The 21339-nt window shown below is 48.2% G+C and overlaps 1 pseudogene; it reads left to right on the top strand.

Annotated features, from left to right (window-relative positions):
- Positions 1–20143: 20143 nt before the first annotated feature.
- LOC128932007 (small ribosomal subunit protein eS10 pseudogene) lies at positions 20144–20642 on the top strand (annotated as a pseudogene).
- The last annotated feature ends 697 nt before the right edge of the window (positions 20643–21339 follow it).

The raw sequence follows: 21339 nt of genomic DNA, 5'->3' as shown, positions 1-21339 counted from the left end.
TCGGGGGGAAATCATCTGATAAGACTGGAGAACAGTGCTCAGTACTAACACAAAACCAGAAATATTAAAAACCAGAAAAAAACCCTCATAATTTCTGGGGCACTGGATAGAGGACTCAGGAAGGTCTTCTTTCAACAATGTTACATAATTAGCCCTCAACAGAGATCACTGCTCTGGACATACCCAACAAATTATAAAAACAAGACTAGAAAGGATAAAACTGTTTCCAAGTAACTTAATTGTATCTTAGAACAAAACTAAAGGAGATTTTTAGAAGCATGAAAGTGTACAGCATCCAACAAGGGTAATATTTACAATGTCTGGCATCCAAAGTTCACCATGCATGCAAATAAGCAAGAAAACATGGCCCATATGAGAATAATAATCAATCAATTGAAACTGACCCAGAACTGATACAGAAATAGCAGATGAGAACATTAAAATAATTATGCAAATTGTATTTCATGTGTCTGCATGTTCCAAAATTAAAGAGAGACTTGGAAGATATAAAATGACCCAAACTGAACTTCTAAAAATGATAACTACAATGTCTGAAATGAAAAATATGCTGATGTGACAGAAGAAAAGATTAGAGAGTTTTAACACATAACAAATAGAAATTACCCAAAATCAAGGACTCAGAGAAAAAGAAAGAATCCAAAAAAGCAAGAGCATTAGGAGCTATGGAACAACTTCAAGAAGCCTAACATATGTGTCTTTGAAGTCCCCAAAGGAGAGGAAATAGAAAACTAATGGCTGAGAATATTCATGTCTAATATAAACTATAAACTCACAGATCCAAGAAGCTTAACAAATCTCAAGCACAAGAAACAGGAAGGAAATTACCCATCATGATCATATTGCTCAAAACAGTGACAAATAGATAAATATTAAAATACAGTCAGAGAGAAAAGGCTTGTAAAGTATAGAGAAACAAAGATAAAGATCATACTGAAGCAACATCTTTTAAGCTAACAAAAGAAAAAAACTGCCAACCTAGAATTCTATATCCAGTTAAAATATCTTTTCAAAATGAAGATAAAATAAAGATGTTTTCAGACATACAAAAGCATAATGAATTTGTCACCAACAGATCTACACTACAAGAAATGGTAAAGGAAATTCTACAGGCAGAAGAAAAATGATACCAGATGGAAATCTGGATTTATATAAGAGAAAGGAGGTCACCAGAAATGTTAACTACATGAGTTAAATATATAAATTTTTTCTGATTATTTAACTTTTAAAAATATAACGTAGCATTTAGGCAAAAATAAGAACATTTTTGTGGAGTCTGTCACATATATGTATGTATGACAACAACAGCAAAAAGGCCAGGAAGGAAATGAAAGTATATTATTATAAGGTTCTTCTTCTTTTTTTTTTTTTTTTTTTTGAGACAATGTCTCACTGTGTCACCCAGGCTGGAGTGTAGTGGTGCTATCTAGGCTCACCGCAATCTCTGCCTCCCAGGTTCAAGTGATTCTCCTGCCTCAGCCTCCTGAGTACCTGGGACTGTAGGTGTGCACCACCATGCCTGGCTGATTTTTGTATTTTTGGTAGAGATAGGGTGTCACTGTGTTGACCAGGCTGATCTCAAACTCCTAACAATCTGCCTCAGCCTCCCAAAGTGCTGGGATTACAGGCGTGAGCCACCACACCCAGCCTTATAAGGCCTAATGTAACCACTAAGATAACAAACAAAGAATTATAGTTAATAAACCAACAAAGGTGGTTAACTGATATAATTTTTAAAAGGAGGAGTTAAAAGGAAATAATTTTTAAAAACTGATCTAATACAAAAGAAGGCAGAAAAGAAGAAAAAGGAAACAGAACAGATAGGACAAAAGTAAAACAAATAGCAAGATGATAGACTTAAATCTAACCATGTCAATGATCACATTAAATGTAAATGGTCTAAATACCCTTAATAAAAAAGCAGAGATTGTCAGATTGGATTTTTTTTTTTTAAAGTAAGACCCAAATATGTGCAACCTTCAAAATGGCACACCTTAAGTATAAACACACAAGTTAAAAGTACAAGGATGGAAACTAACAGTAACCAAAATAACACTGGAGTGCTGTCTAGTTTAATATCAGACAATGTTTGTTTCAGAGCAAAGAATATTACCAGACAAGATAAAGTTATTGTATAATGATTTAAAAAGTCAATTAATCATGAGCATACAACAATTTTAAATATACATGCCCCCAATAGCAGAGATTCAAAATACATGAAGGAAAAACTGAATTACCTGCAAAAAATAAATCTACCTTATTAGCTGAGGTTCAAATCTCAATAATTGAAAGAAGTAGAAAGAAAACATTGCCACTTTCCTAATATCTAGAATCTACAAAGAACTAAAACAGATTTACAAACCCGTTCAAAAGTGGGCAAAGGATATGAACACTTTTCAAATGAAGACATATATGAGCAAAAAAACATATGAAAAAATGCTCATTATCACTGGTCATTAGAGTAATGCAAATCAAAACCACATTGAGATACCATCTCACACCAGTTAGAATGGCGAGCATTAAAAAATCTGGAGACAACAGATGCTAGAGAGGATGTGGAGAAAAAGGAACACTTTTGCACTGTTGGTGGGAGCATAAATTAGTTCAACCATTGTGGAAGACAGTGTGGCAATTTCTCAAGGACCTAGAAATAGAAATTCCATTTGACCCAATAATCCCATTACTGGGTATGTATCCAAAGGATTATAAATCGTTCTATTATAAAGACACATACACATGTATGTTCATTGCAGCACTGTTTACAACAGCAAAGACCTGGAACCAACCCAAATGCCCATCAATGATATACTGGACAGGGAAAATGTGGCATATATATACCATGGAATACTAGGCAGCCATAAAAAACGATGAGTTCATGTCCTTTGTAGGGACATGGATGAATCTGGAAACCATCATTCTCAGCAAACTGACACAAGAACAGAAAATCAAACACCACATGTTCTCACTCATAGGTGATGAACAATGAGAACACATGGACACAGGGAGGGGAGCATCACACACTGGAATCTGTTGGGGGGGACTAGGGGAGGGACAGCAGGGGATAGGGAGGTTGGGAGGGGTAACATGGGGAGAAATGCCGGATATAGGTGATGAGGGGATGGAGGCAGCAAACCACATTGCCATGTATGTACCTATGCAACAATCCTGCATGATGTGCACATGTACCCCAGAACTTAAAGTACAATAAAAATATATTTTTTAAAAAGAAAGAAAATATTGCCACTTTCTTAGTGAGTCCTGCCTTGACTATTAATTTTAATTGTACCTTCTAAAATAACATTTATTTATTCACTCTTATCTATTTATTTATATGATGTCTAGAATGGTGTCTAGCACTTAGAAAATTCTCAAAAAAAATACCTGTTTGGCTGGGCATGGTGACTCATGCCTGTAATCCCAGCACTTTGAGAGGCTGAGGCAAGAGGATCATGAGATCAGGAGTTGAAGACCAGCCTGGCCAAGATGGTGAAACCCTGTCTCTACTAAAAATATAAAAATTAACTGGGTGTGGTAACGGGCACCTGTAATCCCAGCTGCTCGGAAGGCTGAGGCAGAGAATTGCGTGAACCCGAGAGGTGGAGATTGCAGTGAGCCGAGATCCAGCCACTGCACTCCAGCCTGGGTGACAGAGTGAGACTCCATCTCAATTAAAAAAAAAAAAACCCTGTTAAATAAAATAAAACCAAAGTCAAAAGAATGTTAATTACTACTATCAAGACAAGTATTATGTGACTCTGCATATAGTCCTTCTCTATTATTATTTGAATGGGTAGACGCCAACAAATTTAATACTGAAGACTCAGAATCTAGAACATAAGGGCGGAAATCAGAACGCCATGATATTCGTGTAAGATGTATAGGATGTGAAAATTCTAAAAAGTCAGAAGACTACAATGTTGAAATGTAGGATGATTACGGGCAGAACATCAGAATTCAGGAGCCAGAGTTGATGAGGAAACTAACCGTGCTGTGCATGGGGTGGTGGGGAGTAGGGGTTGGTCAGAGCCAAATAGCACTTTTTAAAATCCCACCTACTGGCTCTGGGTGTCTCCTAACTGTAGTATCCATAAGGAGATGTCCATCCAGCTAACCCAGCTCAGCAAAGCAGAGACTAAGAAACTATCCGCCCATGGCTTCAGGAGCGGCAGGAATGCGGGGAGTAGAGGGGAGGAACAGGAAGTGGGGAGGGAGGCTGTATTTATCCATTTTAATTCAGCTCCTGTTCACCGGGCCCCTTCTGGACTGTGGGCTCATGAGGCATTGTGGTCATGCAAGACTGGAGTCTGTCATTATCAGCGGGAAGCGCTACCACCACCACCTCAGGGCTAGGGGCAGAGGTTGCAGTAGTCTGAGAGCTGCTCATCATCCCAGGGACCCTGCCCCACGCAGCGGAACTGGCTGGAGGCTGGGTCCTGGCCGGTGGGGAGATGAGGCTACATAGGCCCTAGGGCCCTAGACCCAGGAGTGGCCCTTTCCTGCCCGGGCAATGATACACTCTAACAGGGGTGAGGGTAGGGGTCTGGCAAGTAAGGCCCGCCCTCGTAATCAGGTGCCCTGCTTTGTTTTTATCTAAAGTTCCTATCACCTAGTGACCTACCCCATGTCTTACATATTTTATTTCTCTTTCATCTTCCGAACCAGACTGTGAGTCTGTGAAGGGAGCCAACAGCTCCACTCTGCTCACGGTTGTCCCTAGCACCTAGGGACGCTACTGTGGACTCCGCACACAATAAGCGTGCCATCCAGACTGTTCTTGGACGAAGGAAAGACGCTGATTTCGCAGCCCTGCGCACAGGGATTCTTCGCACGCTGGATCACACCCTTCTTGCAGAAACTAGTGAAGACTGTGCATTTCTACCCAAAACTCACACAAGTCACGTGCTGATGCAGACACTTCTCAAAGATCACACACACACACACACACACACACACACGCCCAGCCCTACGCTCTGCACAGACCACAGGTTTTTCGCCAAGCCCCACTCTCGCCCTCCTGCCAGCTGTGAGATGAAAGTCAAGGGCCTCTTTCCAGCACCATCCGTTTTTGGTTTTCCTTCTGCCCCTCCAAGGAAAATCACAGAAAACAGCAAGAACCAGCACTTGTGATCACTCACTATGTACCCAGCACTGCGCCCACACGGCCTCAGCCCATCACCTCCACCTCCCTGGACTCAGGATGGTTACCTGAGGCAAATCCTCTACGGTGAGTAGGGAGCACTTTCCGAACCCCTTTCTGAACCACCACGTTACTGGCCTCTAAAATAGACCTAGATTTACCCTCCCTTCAGGTGTCTGGTTCTCAACATTACCTGAACCACAGGCTACCATTTTGAGGCTGGGTCAACAAGAAGCAAAACCCCAGAAAAATGCACAAAGAGACACTGTCAGGCAAATTCCCAGGCGGCTCTCTCCCACCTCCCATCTCCCCTAACCCCAACCTCGTAGCCATTGGAGCCTATAGACCCCCAAGCCAATAACCAGGTGTTAAGCACCTGGGGTACGGGATGGGTGGCAGGGTCCCTCTCTTTTCTGGACACCTCTGGGAATCCTCCCCCCAATAATTCTTCAAACTGCTGCTATGCTTCCCGACCCCCACCTTCTTAATTAATACCGTACTGCTTAACTGGGCGTCCCCGCGAGTGAGTGTGTGCGCGCGCGCGTGTCTGGGTGTGGGGGAGTCACTTCTCACACGCGGAGCGGCAGGGGAGGGGGGTGCTGGCTCCCTGCCCAAGAGCGAGACCCCTCCCCCAGCCCCCGGCCGCTGGAGGTTTGTGAAGCTCAAACAGATGGACAGAGCCAAGGGGCGGGGGCGCGCGGATGGGGTGCGAGACGGCAGCGCAGCGGCCGGGCCTCCCGGCGCCCTGACAAAGGCGGGGCCGTGCGGCGCGGGGCGCCTTATCTGCGCGAGCAGACCGGGCGGTCGGGCGGGCACCCACGGTTGGCGCTCGGGCGCACAAAGGCCGGGGGCCGGAAGGGGGGGTGGGGGCGCGAAGATTAATTGCCCAATCAAGTTGTCGGCGCGGGGCGGGGGCGGGGGCCGCGGCCCCGGGGGACCCGGGGCAGCGCATAATGAAGTGTGCAAAAAGTTAATTTGCTCCGCGACTCGCTGCTCACCACAATCAAAGGCGGGCGGCGGGGAGCGGAGGATCCAGGAGTGTGCACCCCCCACCGTCCCCCCGACCCCAGCTCGTGGTCCAGAGGTGGGATGAGGGGGTCACAGGGCATCCTCAAAGCTGGGGGCGGAGGTCACCAGACGTGCGCCCTACTCCCACTTCCTCTCTCTGTGAGTCTCCGGGCAGGTCCCGTCCCCTCTCTGAGCGCCACTCTCCTCTCCTGGACTCACAATGGTTGACATTTCTGGAGCACTCACGGTGCTGGGCACAATGCCAAGTGGCCAAGCGTTTCCCTGGCGCTGTCTCCTTTTATCTCACAACCTGAGCATCCGTTTTGAACCCAAGGTACAGATGCTCGGGAAGTACTCCAAGGTCACAGGGCTCTTATCCAGCTCAGAGCCTTAGGTGGAAAACAGCATGGTGGAAAGGGTCAAAGACAAAATACACAGAAAAATTGGGGGGGGGGGCGTGTCATTACTCACACTATTGCAATAGGGAGAGCACCTCAGATCCCAAGATCAGAGGGTCTGGGCAGGGTGGATTTGCCTTTGACTTTTACAGGGGTGAGGAGACTGGTTACAGGTGGAGGGATTTATAGTGGGGATTGTCTTACAAATAGGGGATGTCTCCATCAGTCCAGTGAAGAGGAAAATGTTCATCTCTGTGTCTAGCTAGTTTCAGAGGGGACACATACTTCTAATCTCAGTTAATCAACCATGAGACAAAGAGGGGGAAGTGGGAGGGTCCTTGGCCTTGTCAGCAGGTTCCAGTAAAAGGGGAAAGATCACAGGCCAGCAAGGGAGTCATCCTCCAGTCTCACAGGAGACACTTGAAAGAGGGGACTCCATCTTTTCTGAGTCTTACTGGGGAAGGGTGGCTTGTTTTGCTAAGCCATTTCCCTGAACAGAAAAGGTAAGGAGACTTCAGAAAACAAAAAGTTGAGGGGATCTCTGGACCACTGCTGTTTTTCAGGAGCAGAGGACTCAGGTAAAGTTTAACATTGTCAGAAGAGTGGCTGATAGCACAGGTGGAGGCTCTGGTACCCTGTAACGGCAGCTTTGCTGAGTGGCTTAAAGGCCCCTGCCTGATGAAGCACTCATCCTCAGTAAATATAGATGCCCCTCTACCATTCCCCTGGACAATGTGACCTCAGGCAAGTCACTTAACTGCTCCGTAAAATGAGAGCAATAATAATGATGCTCAATTCTAGGATACTCTTATCAGGGACCGTATTAACAACAAGCACGAAGCAGAGCCCTGGAACATGGTAGGTGCTCAGTTAATGTTAGCTGTGGGCCTGGTGCGGTGGCTCACAGCTGTAATCCCTTCACTTTGGGAGGCCAATGGAAGGATGGCTTGAGCCCAGGAGTTTGAGACCAGCCTGGGGAACATGACAAGACCCCATCTCTACAAAAATATAAATAAAAATTTAAAAATCTGCTGGGCATGGTGGTGGTGTGCACCTGTAGTCCCAGCTATTCAGGAGGCTAAGGATGGATTGAGCCCAGGAGGTAAGGCTGCAGTGAGCCATGATCATGTCACTGCACTCCAGCCTGAGCCACAGAACGAGAACCTGTCTCAAAATAAAACAAAAACCAAATGTTAGCCATGAGTACATACTACTATTTTCTCAGTAAGTAGTGGTGTCAGGATTTGAACTCAAGCTTCGTGTTTTCAGAGACCACAGGCTCATCACTAGGGCACACCAACAGCTCTCTGCATATGGTTTCGGTCTTCAAACACCAAACACATCCTGAACCTGTGTTCCAGGTACTGGGCGCCCTGACACAAAAAGGAGCAAGGCAGCTCCAGACAATGCCACAGAAGCCACAGTGGCTATGGGGGCTCAGAGGGAGTGCCATGGACCCCTCCTTGAGAAGTGGCTTCCAGGCCAGAGCTAGGCTCAGGCTCTGGTTCTGCCTGGTGGCTCGTGTGTCCTGGTTCTCTGACCCACTGCTCAGGCCCGCCCTGGGCCCAGGCCAGACGAGAGGACTAGCGAGGGAGCCCTTGAGGATGATAGGAGCCAAGCTTTCAAGCAAGAAGGGGCGGAGTCACAGCCAAACCAAGATTTATGGGCCCGATCATAATAATGAAAGAAGAAAAGAAAAAAAAGGACGTGTGTTCGGCAATGCCCAGGGACCAGGACTGCTGCCCTATTACCAAAAATGTCGTCGCTCTCAACTCTGCAAATTAGCATAAAACATGCTGTTTTGCATTCATTTGCATATCATTTGCATGCTAATGACTTGACGCCACAATGCACCCAGTCCCCTAAGAGGCTTCTGGTCTTAGCTTCTCTCTCAGCCCCTGCCCCTTGTCTTGTATTGAGAAAAATAGGAGATCTGGGTTCTAGGCTAAGCTGAACCACTCACTCTGGGCAGATCCCTGCTCCTCTCTGAGTCTCAGTTTCCCTGACTGAGCTGAAGGAGATAAACTGAGCAGGGATTTTCAAATTATGCTTCAGTAGGCCTCTTGGGGGCTGCAGACACAGAGACAGGGGAGCAGGTGGGGCAGGCGCCCCCCTTCGATCCCCTGCTAACAGCTGGGCTCTGAGTAAAATTTCTCCTGAGCAATGCAGAGCTTCTCTGTTAAAAACAAAGACTGAAAAGTTTGCAAACAAATGAACTCAGATTTCTCCACTGAGTCTTTCCAGGGCGACATTCTCTAAAGATGTTAATAACAATGATCAGAGTTAAACTATATAGCACTTACCATAGGGCAGGCACTGTTTTAAGCACCAGACACATATAATTCACTTAATCCTCCTACAGTCCCTGTAATAGGTGTTATTATTATACCTCCATTTTACAGATGGGTAAACTGAGAAAGAAAGGTTGAGTAACTTAGCTAAGTTCATAGGGCCACTACATGGTAAAGATTCAAACCCAGGCACTCTGGCTCTAGAGTCTACACCATGAGTTTATCCAGGTCAACCCATCCATTGCACAGATAAGGAAACTGAGGCCCAGAGAGGGAGAGAAAATTTCCAACCATAGCACTGAAACTGCCCCTTGAACCTTTCTGCCCAAGCCCAGGGAAGAATGGCTGAAGAAGGGAGGCCTGAGGTTTCAAAGATGGTCCAATGGGCGTGCAAGAGTAAAGGGTGCCTTCTTTGTGGCCACCAGCAGAGCCTGCGTCCTCCTCCTCAGCCAGCCTAGTCTCAGCCTAGGCTCCAGGGAACAGGCCCCTGAGCCAGGCGGGATGAGCCCCTAAATCAGGCAGCCAGCAGGCTAGTAAGCACCAGGTGTGCTGGCCAGAATGATACACAATGCTCTGCCTCACTGTGCAGGTGGAGGCACCACAGAGGGGGGCCCTGATGAAGCGGGGGAAAGGGAGCTTTATCTCTGCAGAGCCAGGCAGTGCCAGGCCAGCAGGTGTTTGGCCCCCACCCCTTGGGGGTCTGGCTGGGAAATTCTCAGATGCAAAGACTACCCAACCCCCACCCAGGGGTGACCTGTAGGGGGCTAGTCATCCCTTCTCTCTATTCAGTGTCTCTCCACGACACTCTGGACTCTCTCCAGCCACTCCCCCTTGCCAGCCTACCCCTCTCACCCCACTCCAGCAACCTTAACCTTCTGTCCATTCCTTTCTCACACCAAACTCAGTCCTACCTCTGTACCCTGCCATTTGCTTTTCCCTCCCGCTGGAACAGCATTGGGCTCCATTGCACGCTTTGGGTCTCAGCTCAAGAATCACTTCCTGGAGAGGCTTTCCCTGGCCACCCCATCTAAAGTTAACCACCAAGACCGCATCCCCCATTACTTCCTAGCACTTCAACCTTGTTTTCTTCTCAGCTGTGATTACAATCTGAACTTTATTTTCATGTCGCTCATTGAATGTGTCTCCACCACTATATTCTCACTATAGGAGAGTCAGGACCATCAATAAAGTTCTTCATAAATACCTGTTGTAGGAAATAAATAAAGAGAAAAGAGAGTGCTGCAGCTGACTTATTTGGTTGGTTGGTATTGGTATCCCCCTCCTCGATCCAGCCCTGGAACATCAGCGTCACAGGGCAGGGACTTTTGTCTTTTTTTTTAGATGAAAATTCACTCTTGTTGCCCAGACTGGAGTGCAATGGCATAATCCTGATTCACTGCAACCTCTGCCTCTTGGGTTCAAATTATGCTCCTGACTCAGCCTCCCAAGTAGCTGGGTTTACAGGCATGAGCCACCATGCCTGACTAATTTTGTATTTTTGGTAGAGATGGGGTTTCTCCGTATTGGTCAGGCTGGTCTTGAACTCCCAACCTCAGGTGATCCGCCCACCTCGGCCTCCCAAAGTGCTGAGATTACAGGTGTAAGCCACCGTGCCTGGTCAAAGGAAGGGTTTTGTGTCTGTTGTGTTTACTGCTGTGTTCTCAAGGGCTAGCACTGTGCTGGTTCACAGTAGGTGCTCAATAAACATTTGTTGCATGAAGGAACAAAGTGTGCAAGAGTTCTGGACTGGGAGTCAGGAAACCTGAGTCCCTTCCCAGCATTGTGTTTGATGGAGTATAGGACCAACGGCAAGTTCCTTCCCTTCTGGGCCTTCAGTTTCTTCTCTAAAAGCTGGACTTCAAACTCCCTGCTACAGGACCACGGAAGGTCAAGTGTGGCTTGGCCTCATTCACTCCCCAGGGAAGGCAGGAGATGCAACTGTCAGCAGGCAAGAGGCAGGCAGACCTGGGTTACCACCCAGGCATGGTGAGCACCTGGCTGTGTCACCTTACGGAATCATAGTCCCTCCCCCATTTTCTCATGTGCAAAAGGGGGACAGCGGCTACGAGGACTGCCTGAGATGAAGGCAGACACAGAGTTGTGTAGTGTAAACTGCTCTGCCCATAAGTGTCTTTTCTCATCAGCAAGGACGTGCGGAAGGCTCCACACCACCCAGCATGCGCTATTTCCTTATCTATAAAAGGAGCTCCCCATAGCACCAACCTGGCACATTGCAGGGGCTGTATAACCACAGTCCTTAGAGTCCATAAGTGCCACGGTGGCTCTTCATGTCTGATCATTTGGCTTTCCCAAATTGTTATTTATGGACCACTTCCATCCCCTTCTCACCCACCCACCACATTACACCCAAACAAGTGCCCCTACTATGTGCCCCATGGGTACCACGGGGAGCTCCTTTTACAGATAAGGAAGCAGAGCACACATAGGGTGGAGCTGTGGCATGAGGAGAACCCACATCATCAGAGGGCAAAGGGAGACCCAAGGTAAGAATGGAGTGGGCATGGTTTGACTTCAATGTTGGGGTGAATTGGGGAGGATGGGGCTGGGGAAACCAGGGCATGAGGCTGAAGAGGGAGCCACGGTGAGATCAGGCAGACCTGGGGGTCAGATGAGGATTTAGCCTTTATCATGGGAGCAGTGAGTGCTACAGGATCATTTTAAGCAAGGAAGTAAAAGGATTCGAGTTTCAAAACACTTACTCTGGCTTCCAGGTGCCAGGTGTGGCTGGCATTCCAAGTGATTTGCCACATCCTGCAGTATGAGAACCCCCCACCCTGCCAGTATAGCTGGGTGCCTGGATGCCAGAATAGAGATCGCACTTCCCAGCCTCTCTTGCAGTTAGAGGTGGCCATGCGCGTGCACTCCCGCCATGAAGAGGTAAGCGGAACACCAAGTACAACTTCTGAGTCGGCACAGACGTGGTAAGGGGGCAGTCTTTAAAGAGAGCAGAGCATTCTTTGCTTCTTCCTCTTTCCCTCTGGCTGGAATGTGGACATGATGGCTGGAGAATGAGCAGCCACCTTGGACTATGAAGTGTCAAGGGTGGAATAAGACAGAAGGAGTCTGGGTCCCTGAGGATCAAAGAGCCATTATACCAGCCTGGGACTGTCTGCTTCCAGACTGGTAATAAGAAAGAGAAATCAGCGTCTGTCCTTTTTAAGTCACGCTTCTTGTGGGCTCCCTGCCACTCTCAGCCAACTGCAAACCCAGTAGATCCAGTTGGCACAGATGATCTTGGAACTCTGTGGCCCACCTTGATGCACAGAGAAAGAGGATGCTCCTGGGTCTTCGACTTCCTGTTCACACTGACTGTCGGCTCCCAGCCCTGCCTGCCCAGCTCTGTCCATCCAAGGGCACAGCCTAGGTCAGCCCAAAGGAATAAATAGGCTGGGCTCTCTGACTGGGCCAAGCTCTGATAGGTGCTCATTAGAGCCTGAGACCAGGGTTCCTGCTGCTGCCCTCACAACTTTGAGGAACAGGACAGGGAGGGGATGATGTTCAATGGCAGGGTGGTGCTGTCCATCTCATGGGCCACTTCCAGCGCTTTCTCACCCACCCTCTACATTGCATCCAAGCAAGCTTCTTAGTGCCCTCTCCCGATCTCATGAATTCCACACATCAGTGTCCTCCCACAGCCCTCCAAGGCCCTCGGGATGACATCCAGTCACCTATGTGGCCCACCAGGCCACGTAGGACACGGTCCCTGATTGATTCTTCAGTGCTCAAACTCATGAGCACAAGTCCCAGCTCTTCCTCGTAGAAGGTCTGTGAACTCAGGCAACTTGCTAAATAAAGCATTTTGGGTCTTAATTTCCTCATCTATGAAACGGAGTTAATAATAACAGCTACTTCCTCAGTTGTCAAGCTTAAATGAGTCAGTACAGGGGTTCTGGTGATTTGCTGCTGCATAAGAACCCTAAGATGTAGTACTGTTAACCATTTTCTTATGCTAACAGATTCACACAGAGCACACTGGGGGTCCTTCTGTTCCACAGTATCTGGGGCCTCAGCTGAAAAGAGTTGAAGGCTGGGACTAGAATCATCTAGAAGTGTCTTCCCCTCACATGTGTGGCAGTTGGGAGTGGCACAGTGGAGACTGCAGGCTAGAACATCCATGTGTGGCCTCTCCGTGGGTCTTAGGCTTCCTCCCAGCATGGAGACTGGGTTCCAAGAGTTCCAAGATGAGTGTCAAGCAGAAGTAGCAGAATTTGTTCTTCCTTTCTTCCCTCCTTCCTTCCTTCCTTCCTTCCCTCCTTCCTTCCTTTCTTCCCTCCTTCCTTCCTTTTCCTTCCTTCCTTTCCCTTCCTTCCTTCCTCCCTTCCCTCCCTCCTTCCTTCCTTCCTCCCTCCTTCCTTCCTTCCTTCCCTCCTTCCTTCCTTTCTTCCCTCCTTCCTTCCTTTCCCTTCCTTCCTTCCTTCCTTCCCTCCCTCCTTCCTTCCTTCCTTCCTCCCTCCTTCCTTCCTTCCTTTCTTTCTCTCTTTCTCTCTCTCTCTTTCCTTCATTCCTTCTTTCCTTCTTTCTTTTGTTTTTTTTAGAAAGAGTCTTGCTCTGTTGCCCAGGTTAGAGTGCAGTGGCACAATCTCGGCTCCCTTAAACCCTTCTAGGTTCAGGTGATTCTTTCACCTCAGCCTCCCAAGTAGCTGGGATTACAGACATATGTCACCACACTCGGCAAATTTTTCTATTTTTAATAGAGATGGAGTTTTACATATTGGTTGGCCAGGCTGGTCTCAAACTCCCGACCTCGGGTGATCTGCCCGCCTGAGCCTCCCAAAGTGCTGGGAGTACAGGCGTGAGTCCCCACGCCCAGTGGGCATGGTCCTTTCTAACCACATTTTATTCCTGGAAGGAATCAAGAGAGGGGACATAGACCCTACTTCTTGATTAGAGGAGTTTCAAGGAATTTGGAGTCATATTTTAAAATGGCTTGAACAGTACCTGATCCCATGGGCACTTATACGACAGCTAGGAGCAGTAGTAGTGGTCTAATAGTACCAGAGTTCAGTCCTACGTGTGTTGAAATAGTTGTACCAGGTGACACTAGTCATAAACGGGTTAATGGAGGAAGCGTGGGGACAGGTCCCTGGGACCTGACATCCCACCTAGGCCAGACAGGCACTGAAGGATACAGCTAAGATAATATAAGCCGAAATGTCTTGATCCTTCGCCAGGCACCAAGCCAAGCACTTTCCATGAATGATCGTGTATCATGCATACAGTAATCCAAGAGGCAGATCCTATCATTATGCCCATTGACAGATGAGAAGCCAGAGGCTCAGAGAGGTAAAGGGTCTTGCCCAAGGCCACACAGCCAGGAAGAAGCACCGCCAAGATTTGAACTCAGGCAGTGGGTTGTCAGCCCTGGTCCTCATTTCCCAAGACTAAGCTGGGCAATAGTCCAGCCTGCCAGGTGGAACAGGCCGTTCTGACTTTGGTGACAGACAGGGAGGGCCTGTTCTGCTGGACGGAGAGCCAGGACCAGGAGGTTTGTCAGCTGCAAGCCTACAGCCACAGGCTGGGGGAATGGGGCCAAGACCTCCGTCTGGAAGAGTGGGGGAGGGAGTGTGTAGAGAGAAACCAAAGAGCCAGGCAAGCCCCCTCCAGAGGCAGCCGAGCACTAAGGAATGGAAAGAAAGCCCAAGGATCACAACAGGGCCCTGACTTCTGCTTCCTGGAGCCCCAACCAGCTTGTCACTGGTCTCCTACCTGGAACAGAGCTCAACTGCTACGGGAGGTTAGGAGGTCTCAGCTGTAGGGTGAGGTGGATGGGGAGAGGACCACCATTCCATTCAACAGCCAGGGAGACGGCACAGAGGGGCACTTCCAACAGCAACAAGCGCGACTTCGGGGACGGGGGTGGTCGGGATGACTCTGTCTTCTCACCTACTCCCTCTCCCCTCCTTCCCTCCTTCCCTCCTTCCATTCCTTCCTGCCATCCCCTCTTCTATTCATTTACTCTATACTTCACTCCCTATTCCTCCTTCCTCCTGTCCTCACTCCTTCTCTTTTTGTCTTCTCTCCTTCCTTCCATTCCTTCTCTACATGGAACCTCACAAATGGGAGAGACTACATTCTCCAAAGACAAGGGGAAACCTGGTCTGAATGTGGCCCTAAAAAAATCCATTTTATGGATGTCACCATAAAATGAAACATGAGGCCAGGAGCCATGGCTCACACCAGCACTTTGGGAGGCCAAGGCGAGAGGATCCCTTGAGGCCAGGAGTTCAAGACCAGCCTGGGCAATACAGGGAAACCCAGTCTCTACTAAAAATAAAAAATTAAAAAGTTAGCTGGGCATGGTGGCATGCTCCTGTGGTCCCAGCTACTCAGGAGGCTGAGGTGGGAGGACCTCTCAAGCCCAGGAGGTTGAGGCTGCAGTGAGCCATGACTGCACTACACTCCAGCCTGGGCAGCTGAGTGAGACTCGGTCTCTAAAACCAAAAAGAAAAGAAAAGAAAATGAAAAGCGAGAAAGAAACATGATTCCTAAGCTGTCACAAAACCAGCCCTAAAAGTGTCATGAGCCTGTGATGACTTCCCCTGATCCTCCAGAACTTAGCCAGAAAAGGGGTGTCAACTCCTCTTTGCCCCCCAAGTATAGATGGCATCCCCCAGGGTATGTGAGTATCTTGGGTGTTCCTGGGAGGCTCACGGGGCGTGGATGATGAGCTGGATCACCTTGCGTTAATGGCTAATCCCCCTCTGAGCCTCCGTTTCTTTCTGAAACAGTTTACAATTTTGTGGCTTGAGACTGTGACATACAGTTGCACCCTGTCACAGGAGTACTTTGGCCTTGCTTAGTCCCTTGCTGGCACAGGCCTCTGACCTTTCTCCCAGGCCTGGAGGCAGAGCCAACTCCCAGCTGATGTTGGCAAGCGTCTGGGAGGGTGGACAGGCAGGCTGTCGGGGCCGGCTGCATGCCCAGAGAACCTTCTGTGCCACTGTTCCTTTAGCCAGGCAGTCCCGGCCCACCGGCCACTTCCTGTGCCCCTGGCAGGACAGGGCTGCAGGCCCCTCCTCTCTTGCATCTCTGCTCAGCTGATGGTGGTGGCCACCCCTCCTCCCCTCAGGCCCTGGAAACAGAAGTCTCCAATATAAATGCAAATTCGCTGCAGTCCCCAGTCTCGGCTGGCAGCTCCAGCCTGTGCTGCAGGCTGGGGACAGGAGCTGACACTGGCCCAGAGGAGATAAGGCACTTCTGGGCCACCCCCGCCCCCGGAACCAACCACTCCTCAGCCTGTCAGCTCCACGAAAACCCCAGGGAGTCCCGGCCAGCTTGCTTCTTTTCCTCTTCACTGTCCCGCAAGGCCTGCACTGGGCTGCAAAAGCCCCCCTTGCAGCAATTAAGGAGGGGGCATCCCTCAATGGTGAGGATGCACACCCGCCTGCCCTCCAGGGGCTGGCAGGAACAAAGTGGGAAGCAGGAGAGATGGGTAAAAGGATGGCATGAGGACGTGAGGATCTCACCTCTGCCCCCATCCTCCACTAGGCTCAGGGCCACCCTAGCCCATAGCATTCCTTTGTGTGAATTAGAAACAGGTACCCTTTATTCCTGGTGCAGCCCCCTGGTGGGATGAAAGGCATCCCCTTAGCCTCCAGTTGAGCTCCCGGGAGCCCAACACAACTTGCACAGCTATAGGCTACAGCCTTTGGCAGGACCCATCTCATCTTTGGGACTTGTTTTCCCTTTGGTGAGGGGAATCATTTAGAGAGACCCCCAGTGTTGCATAACTCCACCGTAGGCGAGTGCTCGAAGCCCCTGGAGTTGGATAAGGCAGCACCTGAGGCCTCTCTGGCTTGGCTATCATACCATCTTTTCATCCATAGGTCCTGGACACTCCATTCCCTAAGCCATGACTCCATGATTTTTTTTTTTTTTGAGACAGAGTCTCACTCTGTCGCCCAGGCTGGAGTGCAGTGGTGGGATCTCGGCTCACTGCAACCTCCACCTCCCAGTTTCAAGCAATTCTGCTGCCTCAGCCTCCCAAGTAGATGGGATTACAGGCACGCACCATCATGCCCAGCTAATTTCTTGTATTTTTAATAGACAGAATTTCACCATGTTGGCCAGGCTGGTTTTGAACTCCTGACCTCAAGTGATCCACCCGCCTCAGTTTCCCAAAGTGCTAGAACTATAGGGGTGAGCCACCGCGCGAGTGAGCCAACTCAGTGATTCTTAACAAAGGATTGGCCAGGCATGGTGGCTCACGCCTGTAATCTCGGCACTTTGGGAGGCTGAGATGGGTGGATCACGAGGTCAGGAGTTCGAGACCAGCCTGACCAACATCGTGAAACCCCGTCTCTACTAAAAGTTCAAAAATTAGCCATGTTTGGTGGCATAGGCCTGTAATGCCAGCTATTCAGAAGGCTGACGCAGGAGAATTGCACGAACCCAGGAGGCAAAGGTTGCAGTGAGCCGAGATCGAGCCACTGCCCTCCAACCTGGGCGACAGAGTAAGACTCCATCTCAAAAACACCAAAAAACAAACAAACAACAACAAAAACAAGGGATTGAGCCTCTGGCAAAAGCATTCTGTAATCCGCAGGAGACACAAGGGGGGAGGTTTGGAGTCAGGCACAGGACTTTCCCATGCCACAAACCCAGGTTCAAGTCCAGTGCATTACTGGCTCCAGCTCTAATGTCACCTCCTCAGAGAAGCCTTCCCCTATGGCCTCATCCATAACAGTTCCTTCCCTACCTCCAGAGGCCACCATATCACATTGCCCTCTGGGTTTTTTCTCCCTGGCATTTATCGTTATGTGAAATTATCTCATTCATTGATGTTTTCCCGTGGTTATTTTCTGGCTCTCCTCTCCCTTACTGGAATTCAAATTTCTACAAGAGCAGACACCATGAATCAATAACTCCTGCCCTTGACACTTTCTGGGGGATAATGACACCTCCCCTCCCATCACGTTAGTATAAAGTGTGCAGTTGAGACAGCCAGAGTTGCTCAGCACAGAGCCAGCCCGCAGCGAGCACTCCATAATGCTAATGGTGGTTGTTATCATTATCAGGAGAGGGCTGTGTCCTGTTCCCAGAGGTGCAACTCCTAACACATTTCCACAAATTCCAGACCAAATTCTGCTTCTTCCAGCCATGCCGCCCACACCCACCACTGAGACCATTTACTCACCTGAGACCCTGGGCTAATTGCTGCGTCTCTCTCTCTCTCTCTGCCTCAGTTTCCTCTGTAAAGTGACAGGGCAATCTCCTTATTGTCTAAACTCCACAAAGTTGCTGTGAGTGCCAAATGACACAATGAGAAGGATCACATTTTTTTTTTTTTTTTTGAGGTGGAGTCTCGCTCTGTTGCCCAGGTTGGAGTATAGTGGCGCAATCTCGGCTCCCTGCAACCTCCGCCTCCCAGGTTCAAGTGATTCTCCCGCCTCAGCCTCCCGAGTAGCTTGGACTACAGGTGCACGCCACCATGCCCAGCTAATTTGTGTATTTTTAGTAGATACGGGGTTTCACCATGTTGGCCAGAATGGTCTCGATCTCTTGACCTCATGATCTGCCCACCTCGGCCTCTGAAACTGCTGGGATTACAGGTGTGAGCCACTGCACTTGGCCAAGGATCACCCTTTTTTTAATCCCTAAGTGTGATTTCAGTACCAGGAAGAGCTCCGAAAGCCCCTCCCAGACGCCTGGACTTAGACTGCGACAGCTTCACCACACGCTCCAGAGCCTCCCAGTGCCCTTGGCCTGGAATCCCAAGGCCCTGCTTTCCCCTGACCCAACCCAGCCCTGGGTTAGGGCCTTCTTCAAGGAGGGGTTTCCACGGAAGCAATGTTTCTCTAAGTTTGGACAGAATCACACCACCTCCTCCCCACCCCCATCTGCAGGCTGTCTTTCACCAATTTACTCAATATTTTTCTTTAAATAGCCTCATTTAAAAAGAAAAAGCCAATTTATGCTATAAATTTGTACTGCCATAAATGAAAATTAGTGTCAATTACTAGAAATGGGTCAATTACTATACATGTTGATATTTGCTAAAATAAATGCTGAAAAATTAAATGCTTAGTACCCACCTCTCACCCCTTGGAAGTTGGGGGAATCCTGATCTAGGGGTTTTGAGTTTTCTGGGAGACTTCTTTTTTTTTTCTCTCTCATCCAAGATAATCCAGGAGACTTTTAACAAATTCCTGGCTGGGAGCGCAGTCCCTCATACCTGTAATCTCAGCATTTTGGGAGGCCGAGGCAGTTGGATTGCTTGAGCCCAGGAGTTTAAGACCAGCCTGGGCAACATGGCGAAACCCCATCTCTACAAAAATTAGCCAGGTGTGGTGGTATGTGCCTGTGTTGGTCTGAGCTACTCGGGAGGCTGAAGTGGGAGGATCATTTGAACCCAGGAGGTCAAGACTGTGTGAACCATGATCATGACACTGCACTCCAGCCTGAGCAACAGAATGAGATCCTGTCAAAAACAAAACAAAACAAACAAAAAAACAAATCCTTCATTGACTGAGCAAACAATTTATGAGAACATTATTTGTCCAGCCCAGGAGGCAGCAGCTGTAGGGCACCCCTCTTCCTGCCTTCAACACGTAGAGGTGCTGGTTGAGACAAGAGCTTATGCCATTGGAAATGCAATTAATTCGCCGAGAATCGTGACCAAAGCAGACCTAATTTCTTGGCTCTTTTCTTTTAATAGTACTAATAATGGCATCTTTACCTGTCAGGAGTGGGAGAGGGTAGGAAGCGAGAGGACAGGGAAAATCTTTATCTGCCACAGTGACTGCTTCTGCACACAACAGAACATGCCTGCTGACAGCTCTGGTTCGAAACACCATCTCCAGGGCCCCTATGTTGCTGATTCCAGACTCTTGGGAAGGGCGATTGAACACAACGGCATAATGCTTCTTGGAAAGGAATCAAAAGTGGATCCTCTGGCAAATTTGGTAAAATGTATCAGAAACCTTAAATCCTACGGGCAGTTCCATTTCTACGACTTTATCTAAGGGAAATAATCATGAATGTGGACCGCAGCAGCTTCAGTGTATTCTTGGCAGCGTTGTTGATCATAGTGAAAGCTGAAAGCACGTAAATGTTCACCACAGGGGATTCAGTAAATGAAGACTGTATTCCACACAGTGGAAAACTACGCAACCAACGATGCCATAGAATATTTAGACATGGAAAGATGTTCATGTTAGGTAAGTGGAAAACCAGCTACAAAACAGTATGCACATATGATCCCTTTAAATAAATATATATAGCATGCTCCTTCCTTTCCAGCCCCGGCTCCGGACCCTACAGCCACCAAGATGTTGATGCCTAAGAAGAACCGGATTGCCATTTTATGAACTCCTTTTTAAGGAGGGAGTCATGGTGGCCAAGAAGGATGCCCACATGCCTAAGTATCAGAGCTGGCAGACAAGAATGTGCCCGACCTTCATGTCATGAAAGCCAGGCAGTCTCTCAAGTCCCAGGGCTACGTGAAGGAACAGTTTGCCTGGAGATGTTTCTACTGGTACCTTATCAATGAGGGTATCCAGTATCCCCATGATGACCTCCATCTCCCCAGAGGATTGTGCCTGCCACCCTACGCCACAGCCATCCAGAGATTGGCAGGCCTCAGCCTAAAGGTCTGGAGCGTGAGCAACCTGCAAGATTCACAAGAGGGGACACCGATAGAGATACCTACAGACAGAGCACTGTGCCCCCTGGTACCAGCAAGAAAGCTGAGGCTGGGGCTGGGTCAGCAACCGAATTCCAGTTTAGAGCCGGATTTGGTCATGGACATGGTCAGCCACCTCAGTAAAATTGGAGAGAATTATTTTATATTGAATAAACTTACAGACAAAAAAAATTTAAAAAATTATATATATACACACACACACACACACATATACATATATATATATATATACACACACACATGTGCATCACAGAAGCATGGGGATGGCTTTGGGTTGGAAAGGACTTCTGAACGGAAAGGACAAACCATAAAGGCAAATAGTAATAAATCCGCTACATTACAACGGATACTGTTCATCAAAGTTCACCATTTTTTAAAAGTGGAAAGACAAGTCACAAGCTAGAAGATATTTGTAACAGTTTGGCTGACAAAGATTAGCATCCAAATACATAAAGAGCCCCTTCAAATCAATAAGACAAGGACAAACAATCAAAAGAAAAATGGGCTAAAGATTTGGACAGACACAGAGAAGAGAAAACATGAACAGCCAACAAACATTTGAAAAGATGCTCAACCTCTGAGTAATTAGAGAAACCCAAATTAAAAGCTCGTTTCCTGTCTACTCCATTGGCAAAATTTAAAAAGCTAGACAAATCCAAATGTGATCAGTTATGTGGAACAAGGACTCCTTGACACTGTTGATAAGGGGTCAGCTGTACAACCACTCTGGAGAACAATTGGGCATTATTTTGCACTCATTCCCAGCAATCCATTCCTGGAGCCATTCTAGAGAAACACATCAAGAGGTTTCAATGACAATGT

This window comes from Callithrix jacchus, chromosome 5 (genome assembly GCF_049354715.1).
Source record: "Callithrix jacchus isolate 240 chromosome 5, calJac240_pri, whole genome shotgun sequence".
Taxonomy (NCBI): domain Eukaryota; kingdom Metazoa; phylum Chordata; class Mammalia; order Primates; family Cebidae; genus Callithrix; species Callithrix jacchus.
The sequence above is the reverse complement of the archived record's forward strand: the minus strand, read 5'-3'. Positions and strand labels throughout refer to the sequence as shown.